Below are 6,590 nucleotides of genomic sequence, written 5' to 3'. Positions count from 1 at the left end.
TCCTCCTCCTCTTCCTCCTCCTCCTCCTCTTCCTCCTCCTCCTCCTCCTGCTCCGTCTTCCCTGAACAGAACCCGGCTTCCTGTCTGCGGTGGTTTGAAAGGTGGATAGTTTTCAGCATAAGTGCCAGAAGAACGGACAAATGCGGCTCTGTGCTGATTAAACTCACCGTTTTTCTGCAGTTGTATGAATGGAGAGATTCTTTTGAGGCTGCAGTAAACAAAAACTCAACCCTTTTTCATGAATGCTGGGTAATCCTGAAACAGAGCCGGCGTGAAACGCGATCACAGCAATCCTCCAGGAAACTCTTTCTGGGTCGATTGATTGTTTTTCTGAGGCTTTTCATGCTTTTCACAGATAATCTGTGTGATTCACTGGTGACGTGACCTGCAGTTCAAAGAGTCCTGCTGCTGGTGACTCGCACGCCGCCGCCATCTTGACATCAGTAATGATGTTTTGATAACTTTTATTATCATTACTATAGAATACTTTACATAATCTTTCCTTTAGTTCATTGATTTAAGCTAATTGCATTTTTTGTTTTTCATGTACTAAAGTTCTGACTGGAACCTTTCTATCATGTTTCTGGTACGACCTTAAATCTGACGCACATGCTAAGCTACGTCCGCTAACAATGATGCAGGATGAAGCCACTTCTCTCTGGTCCATTAGGGGTTAATTTCTGCTTCTTAACGATCCGATTGGACGTTGGAAAAGACTAGTGTTGTGTTCATGTTGAGCTAAAAGCAGTTAGCCTATCAGTGAAGTTAAAATAGCATCTCAGTGCTAACATGTAGCCGCTAATGCTAATGTTAGCGTCCACAATCCAGATTTGTAAAGAAGCTCCATGAATGATCAGGACTTCCTGAAACTCTTTGCTCCAATCTGATGGATGAAGATCAGATTAATAATCTGATCTGATGTGTTTCAAACAAACACGTCAGCTCAGATCAGATGAATGAAAGCTATAAAGCTATATGTTTGTTTATTCAGTAAAAAGGAAACGTTTTAAGTTCAAAACCCTACTTTGTCACGATTTTTCTATTAATTTGTGATGTAAAGCACTTGTAACTGCCTTGTTCCTCCTCCTGAAATGTGCTTTACAAATAAACTTGATTGATTAAAATGCAAATAATTTCAATTAATTAATTCCAGATTCTGTAATTAATTCAATTAACTGTTTTTGACTTATCTGAAGTTTCTATGAATTTCTTGGGAAGGAGTTACTGAAGCAAACTGATCTCTTCCGGTTCTGTCTTCCTCCATTTCTTCTTTTGGTTTTTTCCTAAAATGCTCCTGTAACAACGTCTTTATCTCGATTATATTCTGTTTTTGACAGGAAAGTGTGATTTCATCTCTGAATCTTTTTCCTCTTTGTGCAGAAACTGCGGTCGACGGGAGACGGGAGCCTGCTCAGCGTTCCCGCGCCTCAGAGGAGAACCCGGTCTCTGGACCGCCGGACGCCGGACAGCGCCGTGGCGGCCATGACGGTCAGCAGAGCTCATTAAACAGTTTGTGTCTCTGAGGGAGAAACGTTAGCTGTGAAAGTAGCGGCTGGTCTGGATGAATTCATCGTTCTGACCTCCAGAAACTGAAACTTCAATCATCACGTCTTCATTTCCTCCTTTCTCTGCAGGTCGTTTCTGCCAGTTCTCTTCTCCATCATCTCACCTTCATCACAATTCATTAAAAATGTCTTATAGCCTTTAAATTTATCTTAAAAACTAACTTTCCTCTTTTGTTTGGTTAATTTGTTTTGCCTCTTCATGTATTTACATATCACATTTAGCACAACCAAAGTGCTTCACAACAGTCACAACATCGCAGGACGATAAATGATATAAATGCTAATTTCCAAACTTTGTTTTTGGTTTTAGTTGTTGAAGGAATAATGTTTACATTCTTCAAACAGAAAAACAACCAGAAACTCTGGGGAGTTTTTGCTGTCGGTGTTTCGGTCGTTCTTCATCTCGTGGTTAGCGGTTAGCGGTTAGCGGTTAGCGGTTAGCGGTTAGCGGCGGTCGGCCCGGCCCGGTCGTTGTTCTCAGAGAATCAACGTTCAGGGTTTACCAACCAAACCGTGACGATCAGCAGGAAGGGAAACAACACAATGACTTATCATTAATAAATAATATTTAATGAAAACAGCGTTCATGTGTTTCTGCTTTGGGTTTATTAAAGCAGAGTTGAAATTAAAATTTAGAAAACAGAATTATTCAGCTTCTGTTATGTGAAGACAGATGAACAGTTTAAAAACATGTTGAAAGCTCCATTCAGCAGCTTTTTACTGTTTGCTATATCATTATCTGACCTCTTGCTGTAATATTTGTCCAGTCATTTTTCAGCAGCTCCAGATTTGTGATGAGTTTCTGCTTTTATCAAAGGAAACAGATTTTAGTTCATTTAGGTGAAAACTCTTCGTCTGCGAATGATTTTGGGTAAAAAAGTGTAATGAACGAGTTTTTTCTGATGCCTTTAAAATCAGTTTTTCATTTTCACAGCCAGACCTGCTGAACTTTAAGAAAGGCTGGATGATGAAGCTGGACGAGGACGACGAGGTAAAACATCCAGGCAGACATGTTCAGATCGGTGCTGATGTTTCAGCTTCCTGCTCCTCTCTGCTGCCCCCTAGTGGAAGAAACATTGGTTTGTTCTGTCGACGGCCAGCCTCAGATTCTACAGGGACGCTTCAGCTGAGGAGGTTCGCTGATCAGAGCAGAAACCCGCAGCAGTTCAGGACATGTCAGGTTAAACTCTGTTCTGGTTCCAGGCTTCGGACCTGGACGGGGAAATCGACCTGTCGAAGTGCTACAGCGTGTCTGAACATCAGGTCCAGAGAAACTACGGCTTCCAGATCCACGTAAGACTCTGAGCTTCTGCGGCTGGACCTGCTGCTGCAGACAGAAACCGTTTCCTCTGGATGTTTCAGACCCAGAAGGCCGTCTTCACGCTGTCCGCCATGACGGCAGGAATACGCAGGAACTGGATCCAAGCGCTGATGAAGAACGTCAACCCGGCCGACCCGGCCGACCCGCCCGACGTGGCCAGGTGAGCTCTGGACCTTTACCGTGTGACCGTCTCTGATGGTTACAGATCCGGTTTTATCAGAGAAACGACGGCAGGAGGAAACATGAAGTCCAAACAGTCGGTTCTCCGTAACGCAGCAGAACCAAATGGAGCTTCTGCTTCATATCAGCCACAGATTAAAAAATGAGCAGAAAGGAAATTTTAAACAGTCCTGGAAGTCCGTCCCTGACCTGCTGCTCATCCAGGATTGGACTCTGGTTCTGGAGCCGGAGGTCCAGTCCTCTCTCCCATGTTTTTCTTCCTCTTAGCTTAGTTTAGTGTTTTAATAATAATTTTCTCAGTCACCCTGTGTGGATGTTCAGATCAGAACAAAAACCTTTACAGTGGATCAGATCGGTGTCACATGGAAAACCATGAAGGAAATGGGTCAGAATCTCTCTGGTTCTGGTTCTGCTCGTTTTGGGGAACCCGACATGATCGGTGATCGTCTCTGCTGATGCTTTAGTTTGTTTCGGGTGGTCAGTTCGGTTCTCCTCTGTGATCCCAGCTTACCTGGCCGCCGCCTCACCTGCAGCCCAGCTGAGGTCGGACCGGACGTGACGCAGGACTCCGCCCCCAAGCCGCCCGGCCCCGCCTCCAGCAGCGATTCGGACCAGTCCGGGGTCGGCGCCAAAGCCCAGCTGGACGGCAGTTGCCTTGGCGACCGAGCGGCGTCCTGCCTGGAGCTGGGCGACCTGGAGAGGCGCAGGCGGCGGCAGGAGAGGAGGCGGCGCTACGAGAGCCTGCTGGGCTTCTCTCTGGGCCGGGGCAGTCCGCAGGGCGGGCCGCGGGGCGGGCCGCAGGGCGGGTCGCAGGGCGGGGCCACGCGACCTCTCAGCCCCCGGTCCCAGCTGGAGATGGAGGAGCGGATCGCAGAGTGCTGGAGGCGGGTGGAGAGGACGGCGCTGAGACCAGAGAGGACGGTGGCGCTGCCCACCGAGTCCAGAGACGCTCTGGAGACAGAGACGCTGCTGCAGGGCTGCAGGACGCTGGTGAGGGACGCCATGCAGCGCTGCAGCTGCAGCTGCAGCTGCTGCTGCAGGCAGATATCTTATAAGACTTAAAATAAAACAAAACTAACAAATAACTTTCCAGGCAGACACAGGAGCTTGTTTTAAGTCAATAATTTCTTAATATTGATCAAAAGTTTTAAATCTACTGGCAGATTATTTCATGTATTTGTTCCATGTTATTGGAAACGTGGAACTAGTTTGTTTTCATGAATATTAAGGAATTATTGAATTTAAAAAGGTTCCCTCTTCTTGGTGATAAATAACTTTTAAGTCAGTTTCATCTTATTTCAGGAGTTTTTTACAGTAGGAACTGGGTCAGAGATACTTGGTGAGATTCTGTCAGTTTTCCTGTCTGTGGACTAGAAGCACCAGTTTGGATCTGCAGATTTCACTGGGACTGTTCTTGCCGTCTGACTCTTCCTTCCTCTTCCCTCCTCCTCCTCCTCCTCCTGCTGCTGGAGGTCGACGACCTGAAGGCCCAGCTGGCGGATTCGGAGCGTCGCAGACTCCAGCTGGAGCATCGTCTCGGAGCCGCCGGATTCTGTCCGGAGCAGGTCTGCGACCGCAGCGCCTTGCTAACGTTTATGCAAAACCTCCTGCTGTCTGTCGTGTTGCAACCACAGAACTTTCACAGAGTAAAAATATTATTTAATCCACGATTGAAGCTAAGATTTACGGTTCAAAGCTACGATATTCTAACTGTTGGAGGATTTGGTAAAAACCAAAAGTAATTTCTCCAGCTGGCGCTATGCTAGCATGTTTGGTTTCATTTACCCAGAACAAAAGTTATTTTAAAAAGGAATACATAATGAATGTTCTTTACATGAGAAGCTGGTATTTTTTATTGCGTTACATTTTTAGACACTAAAGTTTTTACGAGCTGCGTGGAGCTGATCTCTGCTGACAACCAGGGAATCATTTAATGTGAATAAATGTGGAAAAGTTGAACCGAAGTGAATAATTTACATCCAGATTGGATCAAAGTTTTACTTTTTCTGCAGATTAAAAACATGTAATAAATGCAGCTATGCTGATGTGAAATTTTCCTTTCGCATGATTTTCTCCAGCTGGACCTTCTGGTTCCGTCCGACCCGGTTTTCCACCCTGCAGATGGGAGCTTGACTCCGCTGGATGAGCGGCTGTGCAGCGACTCCTCGTCAGCTGCATGTCTGTCCAGCATCTGGATGCGCCTCCCAAACGGAGATTCAGCAGAAACGGCCGGTTCGGCTGCACCTGCAGCAGGCGGCCAGCAGGGGGCGCCTCAGGCCGACGGAGCGGTTCCAGGATCCAGCTGCGGTTCCCACCAGCAGAACCAGCAGGAGTCTGACGGGAGAGACCCGGACAGCCAAACTGCAGTGAAGAGTCTGTCCCAGGAGGTGGCGCTGCTCAGCAGCCAGAACCGAGCCCTGGACCGGCGCAACCAGGAGATGCTGAACCAGCTGACCGAGGCGGACCGGGAGATCGACCGGCTGAAGGCCGAGCTGGGCCGCTGCTACAACGAGCCGCTCCGCCGGAACCAGGAGCTGGAGACGCAGCTGGACCGGCGGAACCAGGAGCTGGAGACGCAGCTGGACCGGCGGAACCAGGAGCTGGAGACGCAGCTGGANCGCAGCTGGACCGGCGGAACCAGGAGCTGGAGACGCAGCTGGACCGGCGGAACCAGGAGCTGGAGACGCAGCTGGACCGGCGGAACCAGGAGCTGCTGGCGGCCCGGGCGCTGGCCGCCTCGCTGGAGGAGAAGCTGAGGCAGACGGAGGTTCTGCTGCGGCCCGAACACTCAGCCGAACCAGACAGACCAGAACTACAGCTGGAGCGGACCTGCAGGAAACCAGAGCAGGAAACCTCGGAGCTGAAGGAAGCAACAGCTGAAGAAGTCACTGAGGAGAAACCGGACCAGAACCAGAACCAGGCTGTTTCTGCTGAAGGAAACATCCAGGAAGTGATAGCAGGAGCGGTGATGAGGCTGCAGGCGTTGGCGCAGCTGCTGGAGGCCATCGACGGTTTGGACCTCAGCGAGGAAGAGGAGGAAGAGGAAGAAGAGTTCTGGAAATCCGTCCTGAACAAGATGAAGAGCGACCCGGCCCGGCTGCAGCAGCCAATAGGAGAGCAGCTGTGTGCGGCGGTGCAGCGGCTGGAGCTGGAGAAGCAGCTGGAGCAGGCCGGCCATGCGCTGCTGCACCCTGAGGAAGAGGAGGAAGAGGAGAGCTTCGTGTGGGGAAGAGCTTCAGAGAACCACAGATTTACTGATGAGCTGAGGAAGCTGAGAGGCCTCACTCTGAGCAGAATATCGTGTCTGAAACGCCTCGCCGCCACTGGCAGCAGCGCCGCATGCGACCACCTGCAGTCGGCCGCAGACAAACTCTCTGCTTCCCACCTGGCATCGATCCTTCCTGCTGCGGCCGACGCATTCTGCTGCGTTCGGCTCGGCAGGCTGCGGTCCAGATACCAGAGGAGAGTCTGTACCAGCTGCAGCGGCCGCATGCAGGAGAACCAGGAGCTAAGAACCGAACTGC

The 6,590-nt window shown here is 49.5% G+C and overlaps 1 pseudogene; it reads left to right on the top strand.

Annotated features, from left to right (window-relative positions):
- Positions 1 to 6,590, top strand: part of LOC103469500 (myosin phosphatase Rho-interacting protein-like) — a 20,078-nt pseudogene that overhangs the window by 8,744 nt on the left and 4,744 nt on the right.

Source organism: Poecilia reticulata, linkage group LG8, assembly GCF_000633615.1.
Source record: "Poecilia reticulata strain Guanapo linkage group LG8, Guppy_female_1.0+MT, whole genome shotgun sequence".
In the NCBI taxonomy this organism is placed as follows: domain Eukaryota; kingdom Metazoa; phylum Chordata; class Actinopteri; order Cyprinodontiformes; family Poeciliidae; genus Poecilia; species Poecilia reticulata.
The sequence above is the reverse complement of the archived record's forward strand: the minus strand, read 5'-3'. Positions and strand labels throughout refer to the sequence as shown.